This window comes from Oncorhynchus kisutch, unplaced genomic scaffold (genome assembly GCF_002021735.2).
Source record: "Oncorhynchus kisutch isolate 150728-3 unplaced genomic scaffold, Okis_V2 scaffold2479, whole genome shotgun sequence".
NCBI classification, from domain to species: domain Eukaryota; kingdom Metazoa; phylum Chordata; class Actinopteri; order Salmoniformes; family Salmonidae; genus Oncorhynchus; species Oncorhynchus kisutch.
The window spans coordinates 18,036-29,454 of record NW_022264424.1 but is presented as its reverse complement, the minus strand read 5'-3'; the positions used below and the strand labels follow the sequence as shown (position 1 = coordinate 29,454).

Genomic DNA, 11,419 nt, shown 5'->3' with positions numbered 1-11,419 from the left:
TCATTTCTGATTTCATAGGTTCTGAGAGCGTAAATGTCCCACCCAGCCAAAGTCAGTCACACCCCTTTGAATTCACTCATTAGGTTTCCGTAGTGTAGTGGTTATCACGTTTGCTTAACACGCGAAAGGTCCCCGGTTCGAGACCGGGCGGAAACATATTTTAAAAAATTGGACAGTAAGCCTATTCACTTAGGACTCGGTCCCAATTTCGGAATTCATCCTTTTCCTTCGCACTTCTCAATATTTGCTGTTCAGACATACCTTTTTTAGTCGCGTAACGCACTCTGCATGTGTGGCTAGCTTGGGCGCTCTGAATACATTCCTGCTACGTGTGGTCTGAGGTCCATAATGATTCAAATAGTTTACCATGCCAGGGTAAGCTGACAAGAAACACAGCCCTTATTTCAAGTGTTTTTAAATTCCCACGTGGGGAATATGAATGGTGGAAAAACGATTGGAACCATTTTCCTGTTTGACCGCTAGTTTTTAATGGGTATTATGGCTCTTTCTGTGGTACTCAATTTGGGATATTATGTGAGGTAGACTTGTGGGCATTCCTAATATTTCCACGACTTCCTCTTTTTGTATTGTAGTTTCAGTAGTGTAGTGGTTATCACGTTCGCCTCACACGCGAAAGTCAGTCACACCCTTAGTTTTCCACACATTAGGTTTCCGTAGTGTAGTGGTAATCACATTCGCCTCACACGCGAAAGGTCCCCGGTTCGAAACCGTGCGGAAACATTTTGTAATATTCAATATTTCCCAATGCCCAGAGGCTAGCATTTGGTTTGAAACAGTTGAGTTTTGTCTAAACCTTGCAGTCTACCTAGATTATTTTCTGTCATTACAGCTGCTTGATGTGACCGCTAGTTTTTAATGGGTACTATACACAATACCCCATAATGACAAAGCGATAACATATAGTTTTTATTAATGAAAAAAATATTTAAAAAAAAACTTATTTACATACGTTTTCAGACCCTTTGCTATGAGGCTGGAAATTGAGCTCAGGTCCATCCTGTTTCCATTGATCATCCTTAGATATTTCTTTAACTTGATTGGAGTCCACCTGTGGTAAATTCAAATGATTGGTCATTTCTGCAGCATTGAAGGTACCCAAGAACACAGTGGCTTCCATCACTCTTAAATGGAAGAAGTTTTGAACCACCAAGCCTCTTCCAAGAGCCGGCGGCACACAATAATTCCCGGCTTCTCAAGCCTTATTGCTTAATTAATGGACTAAGTCATTTCTGATTTCATTAGGTTCTGAGAGCGATAAATGTCCCACCCAGCCAAAGTCAGTCACACCCTTTGAATTCAACTCATTAGGTTTCCGTAGTGTAGTGGTTATCACGTTTGCTTAACACGCGAAAGGTCCCCGGTTCGAGACCGGGCGGAAACATATTTTAAAAAATTGGACAGTAAGCCTATTCACTTAGGACTCGGTCCCAATTTCGGAATTCATCCTTTTCCTTCGCACTTCTCAATATTTGCTGTTCAGACATACCTTTTTTAGTCGCGTAACGCACTCTGCATGTGTGGCTAGCTTGGGCGCTCTGAATACATTCCTGCTACGTGTGGTCTGAGGTCCATAATGATTCAAATAGTTTACCATGCCAGGGTAAGCTGACAAGAAACACAGCCCTTATTTCAAGTGTTTTTAAATTCCCACGTGGGGAATATGAATGGTGAAAAAACGATTGGAACCATTTTCCTGTTTGACCGCTAGTTTTTAATGGGTATTATGGCTCTTTCTGTGGTACTCAATTTGGGATATTATGTGAGGTAGACTTGTGGGCATTCCTAATATTTTCCACGACTTCCTCTTTTTGTATTGTAGTTTCAGTAGTGTAGTGGTTATCACGTTCGCCTCACACGCGAAAGTCAGTCACACCCTTAGATTTCCACACATTAGGTTTCCGTAGTGTAGTGGTTATCACGTTCGCCTCACACGCGACAGGTCCCCGGTTCGAAACCGTGCGGAAAAATATTGTAATATTCAATATTTCCCAATGCCCAGAGGCTAGCATTTGGTTTGAAACAGTTGAGTTTTGTCTAAACCTTGCAGTCTACCTAGATTATTTTCTGTCATTACAGCTGCTTGATGTGACCGCTAGTTGTTAATGGGTACTATACACAATACCCCATAATGACAAAGCGATAACATATAGTTTTTATTAATGAAAAAAATATTTAAAAAAAACGTATATACATACGTTTTCAGACCCTTTGCTATGAGGCTGGAAATTGAGCTCAGGTCCATCCTGTTTCCATTGATCATCCTTAGATATTTCTTTAACTTGATTGGAGTCCACCTGTGGTAAATTCAAATGATTGGTCATTTCTGCAGCATTGAAGGTACCCAAGAACACAGTGGCTTCCATCACTCTTAAATGGAAGAAGTTTTGAACCACCAAGCCTCTTCCAAGAGGAGGCGGCACACAATAATTCCCGGCTTCTCAAGCCTTATTGCTTAATTAATGGACTAAGTAATTTCTGATTTCATTAGGTTCTGAGAGCGATAAATGTCCCACCCAGCCAAAGTCAGTCACACCCTTTGAATTAAACTCATTAGGTTTCTGTAGTGTAGTGGTTATCACGTTTGCTTAACATGCGAAAGGTCCCCGGTTCGAGACCGTGCTGAAACATATTTTAAAAAATTGGACAGTAAGCCTATTCACTTAGGACTCGGTCCCAATTTCAGAATTCATGCTTTTCCTTCGCACTTCTCAATATTTGCTATTCAGACATACCTTTTTTAGTCGCGTAACGCACTCTGCATGTGTGGCTAACTTGGGCGCTCTGAATACATTCCTGCTACGTGTGGTCTGAGGTCCATAATGATTCAAATAGTTTACCATGCCAGGGTAAGCTGACAAGAAACACAGCCCTTATTTCAAGTGTTTTTAAAATCCCCCGTGGGGAATATGAATGGTGGAAAAACGATTGGAACCATTTTCCTGTTTGACCGCTAGTTTTTAATGGGTATTATGGCTCTTTCTGTGGTACTCAATTTGGGATATTATGTGAGGTAGACTTGAGGGCATTCCTAATATTTTCCACGACTTCCTCTTTTTGTATTGTAGTTTCAGTAGTGTAGTGGTTATCACGTTCGCCTCACACGCGAAAGTCAGTCACACCCTTAGTTTTCCACACATTAGGTTTCCGTAGTGTAGTGGTTATCACATTCGCATCACAGGCGAAAGGTCCCCGGTTCGAAACCGTGCGGAAACATTTTGTAATATTCAATATTTCCCAATGCCCAGAGGCTAGCATTTGGTTTGAAAAAGTTGAGTTTTGTCTAAACCTTGCAGTCTACCGAGATTATTTTCTGTCATTACAGCTGAATGATGTGACCGCTAGTTTTTAATGGGTACTATACACAATACCCCATAATGACAAAGCGATAACATATAGTTTTTATTAATGAAAAAAATATTTTAAAAAAAACTTATTTACATACGTTTTCAGACCCTTTGCTATGAGGCTGGAAATTGAGCTCAGGTCCATCCTGTTTCCATTGATCATCCTTAGATATTTCTTTAACTTGATTGGAGTCCACCTGTGGTAAATTCAAATGATTGGTCATTTCTGCAGCATTGCAGGTACCCAAGAACACAGTGGCTTCCATCACTCTTAAATGGAAGAAGTTTTGAACCACCAAGCCTCTTCCAAGAGCCGGCGGCACACAATAATTCCCGGCTTCTCAAGCCTTATTGCTTAATTACTGGACTAAGTAATTTCTGATTTCATTAGGTTCTGAGAGCGATAAATGTCCCACCCAGCCAAAGTCAGTCACACCCTTTGAATTCCACTCATTAGGTTTCCGTAGTGTAGTGGTTATCACGTTTGCTTAACACGCGAAAGGTCCCCGGTTCGAGACCGGGCGGAAACATATTTTAAAAAAATTGGACAGTAAGCCTATTCACTTAGGACTCGGTCCCAATTTCGGAACTCATGCTTTTCCTTCGCACTTCTCAATATTTGCTATTCAGACATACCTTTTTTAGTCGCGTAACGCACTCTGCATGTGTGGCTAGCTTGGGCGCTCTGAATACATTCCTGCTACGTGTGGTCTGAGGTCCATAATGATTCAAATAGTTTACCATGCCAGGGTAAGCTGACAAGAAACACAGCCCTTATTTCAAGTGTTTTTAAAATCCCCCGTGGGGAATATGAATGGTGGAAAAACGATTGGAACCATTTTCCTGTTTGACCGCTAGTTTTTAATGGGTATTATGGCTCTTTCTGTGGTACTCAATTTGGGATATTATGTGAGGTAGACTTGTGGGCATTCCTAATATTTTCCACGACTTCCTCTTTTTGTATTGTAGTTTCAGTAGTGTAGTGGTTATCACGTTCGCCTCACACGCGAAAGTCAGTCACACCCTTAGTTTTCCACACATTAGGTTTCCGTAGTGTAGTGGTTATCACATTCACCTCACACGTGAAAGGTCCCCGGTTCGAAACCGTGCGGAAACGTTTTGTAATATTCAATATTTCCCAATGCCCAGAGGCTAGCATTTGGTTTGAAACAGTTGAGTTTTGTCTAAACCTTGCAGTCTACCGAGATTATTTTCTGTCATTACAGCTGCTTGATGTGACCGCTAGTTTTTAATGGGTACTATACACAATACCCCATAATGACAAAGCGATAACATATAGTTTTTATTAATGAAAAAAATATTTAAAAAAAAACTTATTTACATACGTTTTCAGACCCTTTGCTATGAGGCTGGAAATTGAGCTCAGGTCCATCCTGTTTCCATTGATCATCCTTAGATATTTCTTTACCTTGATTGGAGTCCACCTGTGGTCAATTCAAATGATTGGTCATTTCTGCAGCATTGAAGGTACCCAAGAACACAGTGGCTTCCATCACTCTTAAATGGAAGAAGTTTTGAACCACCAAGCCTCTTCCAAGAGCCGGCGGCACACAATAATTCCCGGCTTCTCAAGCCTTATTGCTTAATTAATGGACTAAGTAATTTCTGATTTCATTAGGTTCTGAGAGCGATAAATGTCCCACCCAGCCAAAGTCAGTCACACCCTTTGAATTCCTCTCATTAGGTTTCTGTAGTGTAGTGGTTGTCATGTTCGCTTAACATGCGAAAGGTCCCTGGTTCGAGACCGGGCGGAAAAACTTATTTTAAAAAATTGGGCAGTAAGCCTATTCACTTAGGACTCGGTCCCAATTTCGGAATTCATGCTTTTCCTTCGCACTTCTCAATATTTGCTATTCAGACATACCTTTTTTAGTCGCGTAACGCACTCTGCATGTGTGGCTAGCTTGGGCGCTCTGAATACATTCCTGCTACGTGTGGTCTGAGGTCCATAATGATTCACATAGTTTACCATGCCAGGGTAAGCTGACAAGAAACACAGCCCTTATTTCAAGTGTTTTTAAAATCCCCCGTGGGGAATATGAATGGTGGAAAAACGATTGGAACCATTTTCCTGTTTGACCGCTAGTTTTTAATGGGTATTATGGCTCTTTCTGTGGTACTCAATTTGGGATATTATGTGAGGTAGACTTGAGGGCATTCCTAATATTTTCCACGACTTCCTCTTTTTGTATTGTAGTTTCAGTAGTGTAGTGGTTATCACGTTCGCCTCACACGCGAAAGTCAGTCACACCCTTAGTTTTCCACACATTAGGTTTCCGTAGTGTAGTGGTTATCACATTCGCATCACAGGCGAAAGGTCCCCGGTTCGAAACCGTGCGGAAACATCTTGTAATATTCAATATTTCCCAATGCCCAGAGGCTAGCATTTGGTTTGAAACAGTTGAGTTTTGTCTAAACCTTGCAGTCTACCGAGATTATTTTCTGTCATTACAGCTGCTTGATGTGACCGCTAGTTTTTAATGGGTACTATACACAATACCCCATAATGACAAAGCGATAACATATAGTTTTTATTAATGAAAAAAATATTTAAAAAAAAACTTATTTACATACGTTTTCAGACCCTTTGCTATGAGGCTGGAAATTGAGCTCAGGTCCATCCTGTTTCCATTGATCATCCTTAGATATTTCTTTAACTTGATTGGAGTCCACCTGTGGTAAATTCAAATGATTGGTCATTTCTGCAGCATTGCAGGTACCCAAGAACACAGTGGCTTCCATCACTCTTAAATGGAAGAAGTTTTGAACCACCAAGCCTCTTCCAAGAGCCGGCGGCACACAATAATTCCCGGCTTCTCAAGCCTTATTGCTTAATTACTGGACTAAGTAATTTCTGATTTCATTAGGTTCTGAGAGCGATAAATGTCCCACCCAGCCAAAGTCAGTCACACCCTTTGAATTCCACTCATTAGGTTTCCGTAGTGTAGTGGTTATCACGTTTGCTTAACACGCGAAAGGTCCCCGGTTCGAGACCGGGCGGAAACATATTTTAAAAAAATTGGACAGTAAGCCTATTCACTTAGGACTCGGTCCCAATTTCGGAATTCATGCTTTTCCTTCGCACTTCTCAATATTTGCTATTCAGACATACCTTTTTTAGTCGCGTAACGCACTCTGCATGTGTGGCTAGCTTGGGCGCTCTGAATACATTCCTGCTACGTGTGGTCTGAGGTCCATAATGATTCAAATAGTTTACCATGCCAGGGTAAGCTGACAAGAAACACAGCCCTTATTTCAAGTGTTTTTAAAATCCCCCGTGGGGAATATGAATGGTGGAAAAACGATTGGAACCATTTTCCTGTTTGACCGCTAGTTTTTAATGGGTATTATGGCTCTTTCTGTGGTACTCAATTTGGGATATTATGTGAGGTAGACTTGTGGGCATTCCTAATATTTTCCACGACTTCCTCTTTTTGTATTGTAGTTTCAGTAGTGTAGTGGTTATCACGTTCGCCTCACACGCGAAAGTCAGTCACACCCTTAGTTTTCCACACATTAGGTTTCCGTAGTGTAGTGGTTATCACGTTCGCCTCACACGCGAAAGGTCCCCGGTTCGAAACCGTGCGGAATCATTTTGTAATATTCAATATTTCCCAATGCCCAGAGGCTAGCATTTGGTTTGAAACAGTTGAGTTTTGTCTAAACCTTGCAGTCTACCTAGATTATTTTCTGTCATTACAGCTGCTTGATGTGACCGCTAGTTTTTAATGGGTACTATACACAATACCCCATAATGACAAAGCGATAACATATAGTTTTTATTAATGAAAAAAATATTTAAAAAAAAACGTATTTACATACGTTTTCAGACCCTTTGCTATGAGGCTGGAAATTGAGCTCAGGTCCATCCTGTTTCCATTGATCATCCTTAGATATTTCTTTAACTTGATTGGAGTCCACCTGTGGTAAATTCAAATGATTGGTCATTTCTGCAGCATTGAAGGTACCCAAGAACACAGTGGCTTCCATCACTCTTAAATGGAAGAAGTTTTGAACCACCAAGCCTCTTCCAAGAGCCGGCGGCACACAATAATTCCCGGCTTCTCAAGCCTTATTGCTTAATTAATGGACTAAGTAATTTCTGATTTCATTAGGTTCTGAGAGCGATAAATGTCCCACCCAGCCAAAGTCAGTCACACCCTTTGAATTCCTCTCATTAGGTTTCTGTAGTGTAGTGGTTATCACGTTCGCTTAACATGCGAAAGGTCCCCGGTTCGAGACCGGGCGGAAACATATTTAAAAAAATTGGACGGTAAGCCTATTCACTTAGGACTCGGTCCCAATTTCGGAATTCATGCTTTTCCTTCGCACTTCTCAATATTTGCTATTCAGACATACCTTTTTTAGTCGCGTAACGCACTCTGCATGTGTGGCTAGCTTGGGCGCTCTGAATACATTCCTGCTACGTGTGGTCTGAGGTCCATAATGATTCAAATAGTTTACCATGCCAGGGTAAGCTGACAAGAAACACAGCCCTTATTTCAAGTGTTTTTAAAATCCCCCGTGGGGAATATGAATGGTGGAAAAACGATTGGAACCATTTTCCTGTTTGACCGCTAGTTTTTAATGGGTATTATGGCTGTTTCTGTGGTACTCAATTTGCGATATTATGTGAGGTAGACTTGTGGGCATTCCTAATATTTTCCACGACTTCCTCTTTTTGTATTGTAGTTTCAGTAGTGTAGTGGTTATCACGTTCGCCTCACACGCGAAAGTCAGTCACACCCTTAGTTTTCCACACATTAGGTTTCCGTAGTGTAGTGGTTATCACATTCGCCTCACACGTGAAAGGTCCCCGGTTCGAAACCGTGCGGAAACGTTTTGTAATATTCAATATTTCCCAATGCCCAGAGGCTAGCATTTGGTTTGAAACAGTTGAGTTTTGTCTAAACCTTGCAGTCTACCGAGATTATTTTCTGTCATTACAGCTGCTTGATGTGACCGCTAGTTTTTAATGAGTACTATACACAATACCCCATAATGACAAAGCGATAACATATAGTTTTTATTAATGAAAAAAATATTTTAAAAAAAACGTATTTACATACGTTTTCAGACCCTTTGCTATGAGGCTGGAAATTGAGCTCAGGTCCATCCTGTTTCCATTGATCATCCTTAGATATTTCTTTAACTTGATTGGAGTCCACCTGTGGTAAATTCAAATGATTTGTCATTTCTGCAGCATTGAAGGTACCCAAGAACACAGTGGCTTCCATCACTCTTAAATGGAAGAAGTTTTGAACCACCAAGCCTCTTCCAAGAGCCGGCGGCACACAATAATTCCCGGCTTCTCAAGCCTTATTGCTTAATTAATGGACTAATTAATTTCTGATTTCATTAGGTTCCGAGAGCGATAAATGTCCCACCCAGCCAAAGTCAGTCACCCTTTGAATTCCTCTCATTAGGTTTCCGTAGTGTAGTGGTTATCACGTTTGCTTAACACGCGAAAGGTCCCCGGTTCGAGACCGGGCGGAAACATATTTAAAAAAATTGGACAGTAAGCCTATTCACTTAGGACTCGGTCCCAATTTCGGAATTCATGCTTTTCCTTCGCACTTCTCAATATTTGCTATTCAGACATACCTTTTTTAGTCGCGTAACGCACTCTGCATGTGTGGCTAGCTTGGGCGCTCTGAATACATTCCTGCTACGTGTGGTCTGAGGTCCATAATGATTCAAATAGTTTACCATGCCAGGGTAAGCTGACAAGAAACACAGCCCTTATTTCAAGTGTTTTTAAAATCCCCCGTGGGGAATATGAATGGTGGAAAAACGATTGGAACCATTTTCCTGTTTGACCGCTAGTTTTAATGGGTATTATGGCTGTTTCTGTGGTACTCAATTTGGGATATTATGTGTGGTAGACTTGTGGGCATTCCTAATATTTTCCACGACTTCCTCTTTTTGTATTGTAGTTTCAGTAGTGTAGTGGTTATCACGTTCGCCTCACACGCGAAAGTCAGTCACACCCTTAGTTTTCCACACATTAGGTTTCCGTAGTGTAGTGGTTATCACATTCGCCTCACACGTGAAAGGTCCCCGGTTCGAAACCGTGCGGAAACGTTTTGTAATATTCAATATTTCCCAATGCCCAGAGGCTAGCATTTGGTTTGAAACAGTTGAGTTTTGTCTAAACCTTGCAGTCTACCGAGATTATTTTCTGTCATTACAGCTGCTTGATGTGACCGCTAGTTTTTAATGGGTACTATACACAATACCCCATAATGACAAAGCGATAACATATAGTTTTTATTAATGAAAAAAATATTTAAAAAAAAACGTATTTACATACGGTTTCAGACCCTTTGCTATGAGGCTGGAAATTGAGCTCAGGTCCATCCTGTTTCCATTGATCATCCTTAGATATTTCTTTAACTTGATTGGAGTCCACCTGTGGTAAATTCAAATGATTGGTCATTTCTGCAGCATTGAAGGTACCCAAGAACACAGTGGCTTCCATCACTCTTAAATGGAAGAAGTTTTGAACCACCAAGCCTCTTCCAAGAGCCGGCGGCACACAATAATTCCCGGCTTCTCAAGCCTTATTGCTTAATTAATGGACTAAGTCATTTCTGATTTCATTAGGTTCTGAGAGCGATAAACGTCCCACCCAGCCAAAGTCAGCCACACCCTTTGAATTCCACTCATTAGGTTTCCGTAGTGTAGTGGTTATCACATTCGCCTCACACTGGAATGGTCCCCGGTTCGAAACCGGGCAGAAGCATTTTGTAATATTCAATATTTCCCCATGCCCAGAGCCTAACATTTGGTTTGAAACAGTTGAGATTTGTCTAAACCTTGCTGTCTACCTCTCCGACCTGTGGATCAATGTTGCCGTTTTTGGGGGACCTCCTCCGTGCGATCTGTATGAATGTGACAAGACTGACAGCTTCTCTGAGCCAGGCAAATTCATTTATCAGGGTCATTGTAATGGATATATCCAAATAAATGGCAATATAATCCAAGGTAAAACAAACTAAAATGTAGATTGTTTTCTGTCATTACAGCTGCTTGATGTGACCGCTAGTTTTTAATGGGTACTATACACAATAACCCATAATGACAAAGCGATAACATATAGTTTTTATTAATTAAAAAAATATTTAAAAAAAAAACGTATATACATACGTTTTCAGACCCTTTGCTATGAGGCTGGAAATTGAGCTCAGGTTCATCCTGTTTCCATTGATCATCCTTAGATGTTTCTTCAACTTGATTGGAGTCCACCTGTGGTAAATTCAAATGATTGGTCATTTCTGCAGCATTGAAGGTACCCAAGAACACAGTGGCTTCCATCACTCTTAAATGGAAGAAGTTTTGAACCACCAAGCCTCTTCCAAGAGCCGGCGGCACACAATAATTCCCGGCTTCTCAAGCCTTATTGCTTAATTAATGGACTAAGTAATTTCTGATTTCATTAGGTTCTGAGAGCGATAAACGTCCCACCCAGCCAAAGTCAGCCACACCCTTTGAATTCCACTCATTAGGTTTCCGTAGTGTAGTGGTTATCACATTCGCCTCACACTGGAAAGGTCCCCGGTTCGAAACCGGGCGGAAGCATTTTGTAATATTCAATATTTCCCAATGCCCAGAGCCTAACATTTGGTTTGAAACAGTTGAGATTTGTCTAAACCTTGCTGTCTACCTCTCCGACCTGTGGATCAATGTTGCCATTTTTTGGGGGACCTCCTCCGTGCGATCTGTATGAATGTGACCAGACTGACAGCTTCTCTGAGCCAGGCAAATTCATTTATCAGGGTCATTGTAATGGATATATCCAAATAAATGGCAATATAATCCAAGGTAAAACAAACTAAAATGTAGATTGTTTTCTGTCATTACAGCTGCTTGATGTGACCGCTAGTTTTTAATGGGTACTATACACAATAACCCATAATGACAAAGCGATAACATATAGTTTTTATTAATGAAAAAAATATTTAAAAAAAAAACGTATATACATACGTTTTCAGACCCTTTGCTATGAGGCTGGAAATTGAGCTCAGGTTCAT

At 40.9% G+C, this 11,419-nt stretch overlaps 7 non-coding genes across 7 annotated transcripts; all 7 read left to right on the top strand.

Annotated features, from left to right (window-relative positions):
* Positions 1-83: 83 nt before the first annotated feature.
* On the top strand, positions 84-156 carry trnav-aac (transfer RNA valine (anticodon AAC)). The gene has a single exon. It is a non-coding gene; the product is annotated as a tRNA-Val (tRNA).
* Positions 157-1,329: 1,173 nt separating this feature from the next.
* On the top strand, positions 1,330-1,402 carry trnav-aac (transfer RNA valine (anticodon AAC)). The gene has a single exon. It is a non-coding gene; the product is annotated as a tRNA-Val (tRNA).
* A 2,420-nt stretch (positions 1,403-3,822) lies between these two features.
* trnav-aac (transfer RNA valine (anticodon AAC)) lies at positions 3,823-3,895 on the top strand. Its single transcript has one exon. It is a non-coding gene; the product is annotated as a tRNA-Val (tRNA).
* Positions 3,896-6,319: 2,424 nt separating this feature from the next.
* On the top strand, positions 6,320-6,392 carry trnav-aac (transfer RNA valine (anticodon AAC)). Its single transcript has one exon. It is a non-coding gene; the product is annotated as a tRNA-Val (tRNA).
* Positions 6,393-6,906: 514 nt separating this feature from the next.
* Positions 6,907-6,979, top strand: trnav-cac (transfer RNA valine (anticodon CAC)). The gene has a single exon. It is a non-coding gene; the product is annotated as a tRNA-Val (tRNA).
* A 588-nt stretch (positions 6,980-7,567) lies between these two features.
* trnav-aac (transfer RNA valine (anticodon AAC)) lies at positions 7,568-7,640 on the top strand. The gene has a single exon. It is a non-coding gene; the product is annotated as a tRNA-Val (tRNA).
* Positions 7,641-8,812: 1,172 nt separating this feature from the next.
* Positions 8,813-8,885, top strand: trnav-aac (transfer RNA valine (anticodon AAC)). Its single transcript has one exon. It is a non-coding gene; the product is annotated as a tRNA-Val (tRNA).
* The last annotated feature ends 2,534 nt before the right edge of the window (positions 8,886-11,419 follow it).